Source organism: Crocuta crocuta, unplaced genomic scaffold, assembly GCF_008692635.1.
Source record: "Crocuta crocuta isolate KB4526 unplaced genomic scaffold, BGI_CrCroc_1.0 scaffold332, whole genome shotgun sequence".
NCBI classification, from domain to species: Eukaryota; Metazoa; Chordata; class Mammalia; order Carnivora; family Hyaenidae; genus Crocuta; species Crocuta crocuta.
This window is the reverse complement of record NW_027532025.1, coordinates 554,251-571,114: the sequence shown is the minus strand read 5'-3', so window position 1 is coordinate 571,114 and position 16,864 is coordinate 554,251.

Below are 16,864 nucleotides of genomic sequence, written 5' to 3'. Positions count from 1 at the left end.
CCTGTGCTTCCAGCATAATTACTAATAAGCAATGTTACCTTTTATTCTCAAAAATGTGCTCCCTTGGGAAATCAGTCATACTAAGAAAGAAGTTCTCAATCTTGCCATTCCTGCCTCTCTCTTCTGAAGAGTGCTCCTTTCTTTCTGGGCCGTATTTGGGACAAAGAGCCTAATAACCTCACTGCATTTAGGCTTTCAAAACAGATTGGCAGAGGGGCACCTGGGTGGCTCAGTTGGCTGAGCAGCCAACTCTTGGTTTCAGCTAGAGCATAATCCCAGAGTCATGGGATCAAGCCCTGGACTGGGCTCTGTGCTAAGCACGGGACCTGCCTAAGATTCTCTCTCTCTCCTTCTCTTCCTATGCCCCTCTGCCCTGCTCATGCTCTCTCTCTCTCAAATCAAGGGGGAAAAAAGACAGAGAGGGTTTACTTTAGCAACTTCTGCTTCTAGCTTAGCAACACAAATCTCTCTTGAGGCATAGGTGCAAATATCCATAGCAACAGAGATAGTTGGGCACAGAGTTAGTTGGTGGTGGTTGGAGATGTAAGGCAAAGTACAGGGAGAATAAAACAAATTACAATCACAGACAATTATTCTGCCACATGGTAAAGCAGAACTTTGTAGATATAACTACCATCTGGCTCTGTTGAAGGTATGTTGGCAAGATTCTCAAGTCTGGAAGGGAATGTAGAGATCATCTAACCATTTTATAGATGGGAGACAGGCCAAGGTTACACTCTAGGTACTTGTAAAGCAGGGATCGGGACACTGGTTCCGTAAATCTTCCAGTCTAGAGCTTCTTCCACTGGACCAGCTTCTGTTCGCCAAGGAGAAATTAGCAGAGTCTGTAGCAGTGACAACAACATGGAGGCAGCGATTTGGCCTTGGATAAAAGAGAAAGATCACTCTCAGACCTGGGATGACTTGGCAGAGGGGTTGGCAAGAAAATTGCTATACATGAGAGCATGGGCATTTTTCCCCCTCTGTAAACAGAGCATGGCATCAGGTTGGGGGCCAAAGTCTCCTCTGGTGCCAGGAAAGTGACAAACGCTAAAAACCACTACCACGGACGAGGCGGTTTGCCACATGCCATGGAACACAAAGATAACTAAGCACCTCTACTCAGAACTTTCCAGTGGTTCTCTCCATTTTCCTAAGATCGAACCCAGGCTCCTCTGCATAGCATTTGAGACACGCTTTTTGGTCTTGTCTCTCACTACTCCCTGCCTCCCATCCTACATACCAGCAACATGGTACTCCCCCAATTACCCTGACGCTACTCTGCACTTTTATACCTCTGTGTCCTAGCTCCCGAGGACTCTCTTTAGGATGCCCTTCCCCCCACCTTTTTAAAAACTTGAATTCACTGAAACTCTCCTTATCCTTTACAGCACAACTCAATGGCATGTTTTTTAGGAAGCCTTCTCCTCCGTCTGTGCCTCAGTAACAGTCTGCTTGGGCCTCTATTTGAACACTGTCCTGAGGACAGAAAGCATGTCTGTGGCATTTCTCCATACCTAGAGCATGGTGTACCTAGGATACTGCAGGTGCTCGGCAAATGTCTGCTCAGTGAATAAACTGACATGGCAGTTGGACTCAAATAAATCATGGGGCATATATCTGCTTTCTTAAGACCAGGAATTATTAGGTGTGTATTTTTGCTGCTTAGGATGGTGCCTACCACAATTTTTAAAGTTTATTTATTTTGAGAGAGAGAGTGGGGGAGAGGCAGAGAGAGAGAGGAAGAGAGAAAATCCCAAGAAGGCTCTGCACTGTCAGGGAGGAGACCGATGCAGGGCTTGAACTCATGAATTGTCAGATGCTTAACTGACTGACCCACTCATATGTCTCCCAATAGATATTTCTTAAGTGGCAGAGATAGATAAGTACACAAATAGCTGATTTATGGACTGGGCATGGTGACACTGGATTTATATTTGAAGCTAAACGCTCTTCGTACCAGCTCCTCAACCATCGTCAAGGTGCCTAAGCTCTGTGAGTTTAGGTGCCTTTCAGTGTAATGGGGATGATCTTAACTACCTGAAGGTGTTATTGTGAGGGTTAAATGAATAATGAAGGTGCCCAGTCTACTTCAGATGTACAGTGGGAATTCACTAAATGTTTGTTGACTGAATGGATGGATGAATAAAGAAGTGCCATTAAGGAGATTGAAGTAAAGCATTAGGAAAGTAGGAGGGAGGGAGTTATGGGAGCCTGGATTGGTTGTAACAAAGGCCTGGGAGGGCTTTTTGAGAGAAAGGTTAACATTTAATAAGAGTTTTGAAAGCAGAATAGGATTCTCCGAAAGTGCAATGGAATTAGTGATACCCTGATTCTACCTTATAGACATATACCGTAGTATATTTTCAGCTGCCCCAAATGCTCTGCCTAACGAAAGTCACTGTAACAATAATGAGGAAAGACCAAGCGTAATATAGCAAAACAAATGTTTAGGTAGGGGAGTCTCAATTCAGTTTCTCTTTTAATAAAAGTGATTTTGAGGGGTTAGAGGAGGGAGATTGAAAGATAGGGTGGTATGCTAAGACTTGAAAGCTCCCCCTTTATTCATTTCCTCCTTGACGCTGTCAGGAAATGCTTTCCGGAAAGAACAGGCAGGTTTAATGCAATTATGTCGTGTTGGCCCTCCCCAGCTTGGCCATGTGCTAGGCAACTCCAGCTGGCCTCACACAAGAGAAAACAAACTTCAGCTGCCCCTTAGGCCATTGTTTTAGCACTTTGCAGAGAAGGGTTCCAGCGGCTGATCCGAGCTGCTTAAGCTGTTTAATTGAATGAATTCAACCTCATATAATAGGATCTAGGTCTTTAAGCATTTCTGTCTGGCTTGCCGGATATTGGGCTGAGGGCTGCTCAAGTTACCCAGCCTTGCTGAGGCCCTGCATGTCTCCAGTGTCCACACTTGTCGCATTCTGGTGTAACCCTTCGTGAGCTCGGAGCAGCCTTGTGCTGTGCCCTGATGGATATTGCTCCACACTGATTCAACTTAAGTCTCTAAGAGGGGTATGCAATCAGGTATTTGAATGAAGTCTGAGCAAAAGAAGATTCCACATGCAGGGACTTGTGTAATTTTTCTCATTTCTTCTTAATGGGAACTCAGCACATATGCATGCCACCAATTATTAATGTTTATTTATTTTTAAGAGAGAGGGAGAGAGAGAGACAGTGCAAGTGGGGGAGGGACAGAGAGAGAGGGAGACACAGAATCTAAAGCAGGCTCCAGGCCCTGAGCTATAAGCACAGAGCCCGATGTGGGACTCAAACCCATGAACCGTGAGATCATGACCTGAGCCGAAGTCAGACGTTTAACCAGCTGAGCCACCCAGGTGCCCTGGTGCCACCAACTTTTTAAAGATATAATTCACAGGCCATGAAAATTCACTCTTTTAAAGTGTGTGATTCAGTGGTGTTTAGTATATTAACAAAGATATGCAAACATCACCACTATCTAATTCCAGAACATTTTCCTCACCCCAGAAAGAAACCGCACGCCAATCAATACACATCAATTTTGGGCAAATGACATAAAGCTTTAAAAAATTAATCACTGATTATAGCAAGATACACAGCTTTAAAATGTAATAAAAATATTTTATATCAGAGGGATAAAATCATATGTACACGTTTACCAAATAACTATATCCAGGTCAATAACAGATTGCTTCAGCTATAGGTCAGATTCTGTAACTAGGTAATTTTTCTTATTTTCTATTTCTATTAAATTAGAAATTCTAACTCCCAATTATAGGTTGTTGGGAATGACAGCAAATGTTTATTGGTTCTGTTGGACAGTTCTGGATACTTGGATCAAACAAGGCATCTTGTCCATTGTATATCCGTCAGCCATCCTTCCCCTTTCTTCCCTGCAAACAGAAGAACACTGATCTGTTTGGGGGTTAGGCAGAGATCTCCTCATCTCAGGAAGTGTAGATGCCTACTCAGCTCTGTGGGTAAATTATAATTCATCTAAATAAAGTAAGGTAATCTTCCTTTTCTTGGTCATTGAGTAGTGCAAGCATGGGATTCCATTCATGTATAAAATTATAAGGCTTCCTGAGGAAAAGGGCTTTTGCCCTTTTGGAATAGTGGTGTGATGTTTGGAAGTGAATCAGCTATATTGCAACCATGCAGTACTAACAGAAGGATGGTAACACATTAAGGAAGATGGAGCAGTAAAATAAGAGTCTGGGATCATGGTGGTAACAACAGCTGAACCAGTACCAGAATTTGCTCACTTTAGGATCTTTTTCTCTTTATCTATGTATTAATGATCTACCTACCTACTTACCTACCTATCTACCCACCTACGTATCTGGTTTTCTGTGACTGTCAGCCCAGTTATAAAGACCCAGAAATTATAAAGAGATATCTAAATCAACATCCCATCAGATGTTAATTTTACAAACATAATATACTCCAAATTATTTTAATTTGAGAGATAATGGTGAAGGGACTTCTAATTCTAATTTTAACTTCATTTGGTTCTAGAAAGTACTACTTAATGCTCCATTGCACTATGTTGTTATAGTTTTGAAATATTTCTCATTAATGGGCCTTTAATTTCTTTCTTGGATAAGTGGAGACAATCATCACCTAAAAAGAAAAAATTAGGCTGCTTTCATCACAGTTCTTTTCTTAAAAATCCTGTTATCTTATCCTCAACATAAAATAGTCTTGATATATCAGCTTGAAATTAGTGATTAGTCTTGGCTATTCAGGATACTGAATATGTTGCTAAGATAAGGCACTTGAGAAATATCCTTGGTGTTGTAACAAAATAGCATTTATAGTGTCATCATTTCTGTTTGGAATAGAGTAATTGTGAACTAAATGAAAAAGCTCCTGTAGAATTACTTTTTAAATTTAGAATTTAATTTGTTTTTAAAATAAATATATTCATGGTCTATAAAGAAAAAAAAGCATTACAGTTTTCTTCCCCATTATCCTTATTTCTGACTCTCACTTCAAACATTTTATTGTATTTTATTTTAAACACTTTATTTTTAAAATTTTATTTTTATTTATTTTGAGAGAGACAGAGAGCAAGCAGGGGAGGGGCAGAGAGAGAGGGATACAAATCCCAAGCAGGCTCTGTGCTGGTGGCAGAACTCACAAACCTGGAAACCAGGACCTGAGCTGAAATCAAGAGTTTGAGGCTTAACCTATTGAGCCACCCAGGCACTCCAATTTTTAAAAAAAAAACATTTTAAAACTATTTCTTCTTTCTATTTTAACCTACATATTTCAAAAATAATCTTATGCAGCAGACGTGGAGATACACTGCCTAGATCCCTCTTCAAGAAAGGACTCGTTGCCTACTATGGTAAGCTGACAGTATTCAGGTGTTAACTTGCTCACGCTTCCTACTCTTCTTTCTTTCTTTAAAAAACATTTTTTTTAAGTTTATTTATTTTTGAGAAAGACAGACAGAGTGTGCAGAGAGAGGGAGACACAGAATCTGAAGCAGGCTCCTGGTTCTGAGCTATCAGCAGAGCCTGACACTGGGATCGAACTCACAAGGCGTGAGATCATGACTTGAGCTAAAGTCAGACAGCTGCTTAACTGACTGAGCCACCAAGTCGCCACAAGGTGCTTCTTCTTCTAAGCTGAGATCATGCTCTCATTGAGGCGACCCCTTCAAATGACTTGCACGAAGTGGTGATACAAAAACCTAGCTACTTCTACCTAGTGTAGTGCTCCTTTAAGGAGTCCTCTGCAGCAGACATTTCCTCTGGGCTTGCAGAGACTTCTGTCAGATCTAGGGAACTGTCTGAGGCCCTCCCTGCTGAATCTGGGCTCCTCTTTCCTTTCCTTTCAGAAGTCTCAGATCTGCATTGGAGTCTGAAGGTTCTTGTCTGATTCCGACTTCTCTCCCTTTTATCATCTGTGTTATCCCTCAAAAGGCCACCTTCCCAGAGACTATTACTCATAGAACACTTAATATCTTTTTCACCTGTGTTCCAGTCCTCCCTTGATATAGTTCCAGCACAAAGTTTGGTTTAATTAATATTTAATAATTATTCTATTATTAATAAGTATTCTCCACAGCTCATTTACATTTTATTGAAATTTCTTGTACAGCTTTTGTTTTACCTGAAGCTAATAACTGCCTTATTTTGGGTAGAGGGGAACTTAGTTTTCTATGTACATTTCACTAACTCTTCCCTAAACAAGTTAACAGAATGGTAACACCTTCTTATAGAATTTAGAATGCTTTTGATTGCAAGTAGCATTATGCCCAACTAAAAGTAGCCTAACCAAAAGAGGTTTATTATTTCACCCTTCAAGAAGTCTGCAGCTAGAGAGTTCTGGGGTTAGGTAATTCAGTGACATTATAATGTCATTGAGGATTCAGGTGCTTTTCACATTTCTGATCTGCCAACCTCAGCATGTTGATTTTTTTGTTTTTTGGTTTTTGGTTTTTTTTGGCTTGCCCCTTCATGGTTATAAGATGGCTGCCGCCCACTCCAAGTAACATTTACATATGAACAAAGGCAGGAAGGGGAACATTTCTTCTTCTTTCTTTCTTTTCTCTTCTTTTCTCTCTCTTTTTGATATGTAGGTAAGGGGGTACTTCCTAGATTTCCAAGAGTAGATTTCTCTTAATGTCTCATTGACCAAGATTGGAATTCAAGCCCATGCTGTAGTTAAAAGGGAGGTGCAATTTTCTGTCATACTCAGCCTCCATGGAAGTAGGTGGGCTCTGTCAGGTAAGAATAAGAATAATGGTAGGATGTTGAAAGCAACAAGGGTATTTGCCACCTCCTACCATTATGGTCAAATATATAAGTATATCTATTATGTCCATTTATTTTTCTTAAATCATCTCCTCCTCCAGGAATTCTCCATTTTCCTGTTTAAATTTGGACTGATTGTCATCCCTCAGTCTCTATATGGTTATTGTTATGATACTTCTCTTGGTCGTCATCCAGGGAATTCTATTTGATTCTATTTCATGATGGATCTCCTGTTTTCTGGATACTCTTTTCTTCTTCTATTTTCTTCATGGGGCACGTTATTCAGTGGTTCCTTGAGAAAAGTTTCTTGAGAGATAATTTTATAAGATATTGTATCTGAAAATGTGTCTATTCTATGCTCATGCTTGAGTGACCATTGGGTCTGGTATAGAATTATAAGTAGGAAATAATTTTCTCTAAGGTTCTTAAGTCCATTGCTCCATTGTTTTCTGAGTGTTGTTAATGAGAAGTTTGATGTTATTCTGATTCCATTTTTATTTTAATTTTTTGTTCATGGTGGTTATTTTTCTCTAGAGCTTTTTATTCCTAGATATTCTAAAAATTATAATGTGCTTCGGTGTGAGTCTTTTTTTATTAAGTTTGCTAGGCATTTATTGGGTTCTTTTAATCTGGAAATGCATCTTATAATTCTACAAAATTTCCTTGTTTTATTTCTTTCATAATATTTTCTTCTCTGATTTATCCATTTCCTTTTCTGAAATTCCTTTAGGCTTAATATTGAACATCTCTTTGACTTTTTGTTCTTTCTATGAGATTTCCTCAACTTTATCTTCTAAGCCTTCTATTGACTTTTTAAAAATGTATTACCACAAATTTCTAAGAACTCTTTCTTGTTTTTGATTCCCTTTCCTTTTTTGGTAGCATCTAATTCTTGTTTCATGACTGCAATATTTTCTCTTATCTTTTTAACCTTATTTTATCTCTTTAAATATATAGGGAGTATATATGTGATATATAAGGAGTTTTCTTTTGTTCTTTGCATTGTCAGTTTCCTCTGGGATTTTTTATCTCTCAAGGTTTTTGTTTTTGTTTTGTTTTGTTTTTGTTTGCTTGTCTCTGCCATCCATGTTGAAGACATTGCCCAAATATTTGATGAACCTTGGATGACAATTTATATTTAAGATTGGATAACTAAAATACTACTGGAAGGCAACCCAATTATTTTCTCTTGTGCTATTAACTGCACAGAGAAACAACTCCAATTTCCTGCTTGAGGAGTAGGTAACCTGCTGCAAACATTCCAGAAACTGACTGAAAAGGTTGAGGGTCATTATTCATAATGTGAAACCTCATTTAATCCTCTGTTTTCAGTACAACATCTCATTGCTCACTCTCCATTGCACATGGAATCCCCTAAACTAGAACCATTCTGGTTCAATTCCATAGGAAATAAAAATCTTGTTTTCAAATCCAGTTAGGAGAGATTTTGTTATGTAGCTGCATGGGTTGGGGAAGGGATCTCAGAACCTAACTGCTGCTTACACAGGCTTTCAACCAATTCTCCTATTTTCAGTCCCACTCCTCACTCTGGCTTTCTTAAATACTGAAGCTTTCCTGGGTTCTGTGGCCCAAATCAGCTAGTTTCCAAATTTCTACTTCCTTTTCTTTTGCCATGCTTTTATAAATTATTATGCTTACAGATACATTTATGCCAGCATTTACATTTTATATTTTCATTTGTCTTATTCACTCTATATAATGTACATTTATAATGTTTTTTACTTTTTTCACTAGTTTAGTACTACAAAAACTGCTTTGAAGCTATTGATCTGCTTTCATAGATTTGACATCCAGATGTACTATATTAATAATGAAGAGAGTGAAAACGTAACCAACAAAAACTGTAATGTGTAAATTACATAAAAATGAGGTGAAAAGCACCTCAATTAACTGAATGGTCACATAATTTAGCTAGAACAAATATATGCAGGCCTTATAACACATGTGTAATAACTAGGATGTGATTATAAAGAATAGATTAAGGGTTGCCTGGATGACTCAGTCAGTTAAGCTGCCAACTCTTGATTTCAGCTCAGGTCACAATCTCAGGGTCATGAGATCAAGCCCCACATGGAGCCTACTTAAGATTCTCTCTCTCTCTCTCCCTTGCTCCCCACCCCAACTTGTGCACCTCCTTGCATGCGCTCTCTCTCTCAAAAAAAAAAAAAGAAAAGAATAAAATGTGATTTCTGTGAAAGTGATAATTAATTTTTAATTTAAAATTTATAGAATATATGCACAATGCACACAAAATTGTTTCAGCTCCTTTTCCCTTTAAAATCACTAGAAATGGCCTGAGCAATCAATCATTGATAACAAGCAGGGGATGGAAGACAATCACTGACTTAGTGATTGTCTAGGGTAGGAGAATCTAATGTTGTTTTTATATATATATTGCTTGCTGCCCTGGTTTAGCAATATTCTGGAAAACTCATAGCATTAAAAAAAAAATTGGACAGGGCATCTGGATGGCTCAGTCAGTTGAGAGTCCAACTTCGTTTGGCTCAGGTGGTTTGGCTCAGGTGGTTCCCGTGGTTTGTGAGCTCATGAGTTCAAGCCTGCATCAGGCTCCCTATGGAACCTCCCTCCTCTGTCCCTCTCTCTCTCTCTACCCCTCCCCTGCTTGTGAGCACGTGGGCATGAGCTCTCTCTCTCTCAAAAATAAACCTTGAAAAAATTGGACAGACATTGGTAGGATGCTTTCCAGTTTGCAAAGTGTTTTCACAGTTATATCCATTATCTCAACTGAAATAGGAGAGGCAGGGATTAGCTATTTTTTTTTTAATTGAGGGAATGTCTTTTATTTTTAATTTTTATTATTTATTTTAATTTCAAGTTTTTATTTAAATTCTAGTTAGTTAATATATACGGTAAAATTGGTTTCACATTTAGAATTTAGTGATTTCATTCTTTTTTTAAAATTTTCATTCTTTTTTAATGGCTGAATAATGGCCATTTGGGCCATTTAACAGTAGTGGCCACTTAGGCTCTTTCCATAATTTGGCTATTATTGATAATGCTGCTATAATCATTGGGGTGCTCCTTTGAATCAGTATTTTTGTGTTCTTTGGGTAAATACCTAGTAGTGTAATTGCTGGGTGGTAGGGTAGTTCTATTTTTAACCTTTTTAGGAACCTCCAAACTGTTTTCCACAGTGGCTGCACCAGTTTGCATTCGCACCAACAGTGTAAGAGAGTTCCACTTTATTTGCATCCTTGCCAGCATCTGCTGTTTCCTGTGTAGGGCAGGGATTATCTTGCTCAAAAGATATTTCCAAGGTATTCCATTAGAATGGAGGCTTTCTGTTTAGTTGCTTTTGATAGATTTATTGAAGTGTGGGGCTATTCTTCTGCAGAGAAGCCTATTATTTAACAAATAGCCCATGAAGCTTATTTCATGACAAACCATAACAATACTTATTGGCTTAGAACTAAAATTTATTATTTCATACGCTTGTTTAGGTTGGCAATGTGAGTGGTTCTTTTGCAGGTCTTTCCTGGAGCCATGCATGTGGCTTCAGTTATCTGATGATTTGACTGGGTTTGGAAGGTGCAGAATGGCTTCATTGGCATACCTGGCAGACGTCCTGCCGGTCGTCAGGAGTAACTTGATTCTCCTGGGATTGTTCACAGTGTGGGGGTCTCAGTATGAAAGTGGAAACGGCACAATCTCTTGAGGTGAAAGTTGAAAGAAAAGGTTTAGAACTTGTGTACTATCTCCAACACAAACTTGAAGGTGTGGAGAAATAAACCGCATGGGAAAAGTTTCAATGTCGCGTTGCACAGGGGCTTGGACTCAGGGATCAGTGATTCATGGGGGCCATTCTTATAATGATCAGCCACAGCTGTTATGTGTGGAGATTGTTCACTCCATTTTATATTTTCCTCTTGATGAGAACCCTTGAAAGAAATACCTGACTGGTGCTAGTAGCAAAGATCCTTATTTTTATCCTCAGCAATTCATAACTACACTGATACCATAAAGGAAGTTAGTAGATTTTGGTTTTACATCGAAGCTATTCATTGCAGCACTATTTGTGATATAAAAGGTCTGGGAAAAAACCCAGCTAAGTTAATCATAAGAGGACTCTGAATAAACTGTGGTAGATCTACCCAGTGGAATACTACACAATTGTAAAAGGAATGAAGATATAATATTGTTAAGTGAAAAAAACAAGGTAGAGGAAAGCATATATAACAACAATATGATTATCTAACAACGAATAAGCCTGAACCCAACAAAACAACAATAATGATAACCTATAGGAAGAGGGGACGTATGGTAGGGGGGCTACGATGGAAGCTAGCCCTTCCTGACTATGTCTTGTGGTACAGTTTTGACTTTGAGACCATGTAAATGTTTAAAAATTAAAAACGGAATTAAAGATTTATACAACAAATTTTGTATAAAACAAAGTAAAACAAGTGAGCCTACCTGTGTATTGAATTGGTTAGATAACCACATAGAATTTTTTAAAAAATATTTATTTACTTTTGAGAGACACAGCATGAGCAGGGGCGGGGCAGAGAGAAAGGGAGACACAGAATCGGAAGCAGGCTCCAGGCTCTAAGCTGTCAGCACAGAGCCCTATGTGGGGCTCAAATTCACAAACCATAAGATCATGACTTGGGTCAAAGTCAGACGCTTAACCAACTGAGTCACCCAGGAGCCCCCACATAGGAGTTTTTGAAGTGAATTTAAAACATAGTAATTAGACTGTTCCTCACTAGTGGAATATGTTTGAAGGACAAAAGGATGGGGGGGGGGGCGCGGGGAGAAAAAGGAAAGAAAAAGAATTGTTTGCAGTAATTATATTAGTAAGAACATTGGCGTTGTTATTATGAAAGTATTATACATATTGTAACATATATTCTATAGTGTGTGTGCACGTGTGCATACTCTAGCATAAAAAAGAATATGAATCTGATTAAGCCTCTGATCAAACCTCTTCTACTTCCCATTTATGGGAAACAGGGACCAGAGAAACATGTTAAATGACACGATGGAGATGGATGCAACTAACCAAGTTCAGAATGTGGGCAAGATGACAAGGCAATGACCAGTTTCTTCAATTACAAAGAAAACAGAAAATGGAGGCAATATAGATTAAAAGAGATTTAAGAGACATACCAAAACAATTCTTTGCTGTTTCTTTCAGTGAGGGTTGGATTCTAATTTCTCTCCCCTTGAACTTGATCTGGCCTTAGTGACTTGCTTGATCAACAGAATGTAGTGAAAATGACATTCTGGGAATTCTGGGTCTAGTTCATAAGAAGCGTGGGAGGTGCCACAGGAGGCCACTTGCAGCACTGTCTCTGGGATACCTGAGCCTCCATATAAGAAATCTGAGTACTCTTAGAACAGTATGTTGGAGAGCCCAGATATGTAGGCATAGGTGCAGTCATGTGAATGACGCCATCTTGGATCCTCCAGACCAGCTGTAGTCGATGTGGAAAGAGCCAGAAGGATGACTCAGCCAAGCATTGCTCAAATTACTAATCCATAATATTGTGAGATATAATAAAATGTTGGTTTTTTGTTACTCAGTTTTGGAGTGGTTTGCTATACAACTATTGATACCAGAATAACATCTAATATTTTAAAATGGAAATTAAAATCTAGTGTTCATGAAGTATGGTTTGCAGAAGGAAAGCATGACACACAAAACAAGAGATATGTTTTAGGGCATGTTCAATTTGTGAGGTAATGTTATTTCATGATGAAAATGATACTTAATAAATTGTGTGGTGATATTGAGGAATTGATTTATTTTATTTGAGGTTTCAAAAATAGCTATGAGAAATTGGTATGGGGGGACAGAGAGAGGGGGAGAAAAGATGCATAATTATTTTTCCCTTTATGAATGTGCATTCCTGACATCTCTGAGGACTAAGATTGTCCTGCAGGGAGTATGATTAAAGTTATAAAGAGGAAAACAAAATAAGTAAATCAGCTCTTGATCCTGCTGCTATATTTACCCACAAGAAAAGAGGCAGCTCTCAGGTGGGCTTTTGTCTAAGTAATGTCCTGAAATCCAAGTGTAAAAGAACAATATGAAATCTCAATTCTCCCAAACGGTTTGGGGCAGTTCAGCCCTAGTGCCCCTGGGGGGTTTGGTTCCCAAGGAGACTAATCCCACTTGCTTAGCATTAGGTATCACTGGAGCAAAAGAGCTCTAGTTTGGAGCTCTGCAGAGAGGCCCTTGCACAGGCTGGAGCTGGGTCCCTTTGCCCCATAGGAAGTGAAGTGTATTGATGTCAAAGCCATTCAAGTGAGTGTGCTCACTCAGGGTGTAGGAGGAGGGGCAGATGGGCCTGGCAGGATCTGGCCACTGACTGCTGAAACTAATTTCATCCCAGATAGAGCTCTTCCCCAAAGGAAAGCAGATCAAGGGGGAAAGAAACTGAGACCATGAGGTGGGGTCTACATGTACAATTTAGTTGGATATTGAAACCTCTAAGGATTTATTTTGGCTTCAGGGACTAGTTATTTCAAATAGAAGTTATTCTTTATTGCCTTATTTCCTATAGTTTTCCATAAACATCCTTACTTTCACAAAACCATGCCTCTGCTCAGGCTGTTCCCAGAGATATTGCTCATTTTCTTGGTTCGCTCAAATACATCATTTAATTCTTAGCTCAAATACTACCTGTCAATGCAGGCTTCCCTGACTTTTCTGAGCAGACTGGTGGGTCCTTTGACCCCATCAACTATTCCACCTTTAATTTACTTCCATTGAGACACGTATTATGTTATACTACAATGACTTGTTTGCATGTCTGTCTTTCCATCAGAAAGGGTAGAGATCATGGCTTCTGATCTCTGTATTCTCCAGTACCAATACCAACATTGTTGGTCAATAATATCTGAATGAATAAGTGACTGGATGGATATTTTATGTCTAAGGATCAATTTTGTGAATCAGGCAATAGAACTTGTAAGCCATGAGTATCTTATATGTCTTTATAGAACTTTATGTTGACAAAGAACTTCCACTTGCCAACAAGGATTTTCACAATAGCCTCATCAAATTGGCTCACATTATTATTCCCATTTTATAGATAGGAATATTGAGGATTCAGATGGTTAAGTGACTTTTCTACAATCAGTTGGATAACAAAAGGCAGGATTGGAATCCAGTCTCAGGCTCTAATTTCAGCTCTTGCTCTACTACATTATAAGTTTCTATAGCCGGCAAGGGTAGTTGCTCTCTTGCATTTGAAAATAATCACTTTGTTGGGGAAAAGAACAAATGATGCTGATTTTATAGAGTGATATGTTGTTTAGAAACTGGTGAGGCCTAAGGAATCAAAAACATGGAAATTTGTTGAGCTGCTGTTTCATGCCAGGAGCTTTCATATGTACCAACTTACAAAAACCTTGAGGAGCTGAGATTATCTCTATTGTACAGATGAAAAAAGTGAGACTCAGAGGTATTATTTGCCTGCTATGTCATGTAATTCTCACAAAGACTGAAAACAGTTATGACCATTCCATTTTTCAGATAAGGAAACTGAGCCTTAGGAAGATGAACTGACTTATCCAAGGACATTCACCTAGCAAGTGGCAGGCCAGAATTTGAACCTGGCCTTATTAACTCCAAACCATCTCTGAGCTTAAAACTCCAAAGATCTGTAAATGAAGGAATTTTGCATATGAAACTTTTCTTATCCCATTTATTTTAAATATGATTATGTTAGGGTTTAGTTAACTCTCTGCACATTGAGATTTTTCAGACTAAAGATATCAATTAAATGTAAAGATGTATGCAGTCTGTGTCTGGAGATTTAGAAAAGCTGCTAAATTAAAAGAAGGTGAAAAAAAAGAGTGTTCTTAGCTGCCAGACCTGGAGGCTTATGGAATGGTCATGTCAAAAAGGAGAAGGTAAGTGCTGACATTCATATCTGATGGGTGAAAAACACAACTCAGTAACAAGCTCACACAATTTTCTTACTGCAAATGTCACCAAGAGTAAAACAGTCCAATCATGAAGAACAAAATCTTGTGTTACTCTAATGAAAGGAATATTATAATTGAGCCACCTTAATTAAAAAAAAATAAAAAGTTTGATTTAGCCATGTTGGCTTGGATAGTGTCTACTTCATCTCCAAAAAGGAGAGTGCTCTCTGGCTACTCTTCTTTGGTAAGTCTGTACCTTCAGGGTGCTCAAAAATCATGTTGCTATATCCTGAAAAATGGAGGCTTAAAGAAAAGAGTTTTTAATTTTTTTTTATTTTAGAGACAGAGTACACACATGTGAGTGTGGGAAGGACAGAGGGACTGAAAGAGAGAGAAACCCAAGCAGGCTCCATGCTCAGGGAGCCTGACGCAGGGCTCAATCCCATGACCCTGGGATCATGATCTGAGCTGAAATCAAGTGTCAGATGCTCAACCAACTGAGCCACCCAGGTGCCCCTTAAATAAAAGAGTTTTATAAGACATGGTCTACATTTCCCTGGGGCAACTCTGAACCTAAATTATGATAACTTACTTAGAGAACACTTTATCACACACCTTATATGTCTTTTCTAGCATGGTGTGTTCATATATGACATCTCATTGAATCCTCACGAACATTCTGTGATAGAAAAGGCACATAAGGGAATATAGTCACCTTTTAGCATTTTAGAGAAGTAAGGGCAAATATTCTCACAGGCTATGCAAGAGTCAACAGATAAGGAATTTTCACAGGATGTTTCCTTTAAATATGACAAGTGCCCGGGAAGTTGGCAACCTTACCTGCATTTAATGTGAGTAAATTAAGACAGAAAGAAGTTGGCTGGTTTGGCCAAAGCCATGTCCTCATCAGAATCTGGATTTTAAGCCAAATCACAGAGCTATTGAGTGGTGGAGCTAAGAGCTGTTGAGTGTAGAGCTGAGAGCTGTTGAGTGGTGGAGTTAAGATGGAATGGGGAAACACCAGTCTTTTCTAAATTATCTTCCATGGTCTACCATGTTGCTAATTTTCTCTTTCTGAAGAGGATTGCCGGGTTGAAATTGGGTTGAAGTGACCTTCGTGGTGATCCCTGAAATCCAACAGAAGTTCCAGAAGGACAACTTAAATGGTATGACAAGTAGGGGAGAGGTTCTGATTCAGATTTTGTCCTAAGATGCTGAGAGTTTTATACACACACAGGGTCTTCTCTCAAGCACCTGCTGGCTTAGTGGAGTGACTCCTTTCTCCTTTACCTCCTGCTGTCTATCTACAATACTTAAAGATGGACCAAGTGCTTGCCTCAATTTACTATAAGCTAATTGTTACTTTTAACAATAGAAACAAGAGTTTAACAAATAGGGTCGAAGACAGAGCATTGGTCTTGAAAGTCCTACAGACACTATCGCTAGAGTCTTAGGACCAGGGTTACGGCTTAAGAGACCCCAGTTTCCTTCTCCCATCTTATAGATGAAGAAGAGGAGGCCAAGAGGGAGCACAAGTTCTGTCAAGGACTTAGGAATGGCTTTGGTGTTGAACTGGACTGGATATAGCTTAGGCGGCCAAAGCCCCGAACCTCTTTGAGGCTGTTTCTTCATTTGTTAGATGAATATATGGTAATAATACGCACTTCACAGGGTAATGTTCAAAGATTAAATGAGATAACGTACGGATAGCCCCTGGAATACGCGAGCGCCCAGTAGCTGGTGGCTATTATTGTTATCAAAGCTGGGACTGAATGAAACTCACTGCCCTGGATTCTTGCCTTCTCGACCTCAGGGAGAGCCTCGCGCCCCAGGGCGTGGTTGTACAGGAGCTAGAGTTTGAGGACGGGCCATCTAATCCTCGCCTCGTGCAGCTGCAGCTAGGCAAGATCAACGCCACAGGGCGAAGGGAAACGAAGGGGTTAAAGTGACGAGCTTGAGAAAGCCCAGAAAGCTGGAAAAACGACCCCTCCACCTCACCACCCAGGCTAAGCAAGCCCCTCCCCTCCGCCACCGGGGCGGTAGCTGCGCTCGCCCTCCCTCCGCCCCTCGCTTACAAGACCTAATGAGCTCCCCCGCGAGGCCGAGCAGCGAGCCCGGCCCGGAGCTAGGAGGCTGCGCCGCGCGCGCCGCGCCAGGGCGGGAGCCGGGCCTGGGTCGCGGGCAGGCCCGGC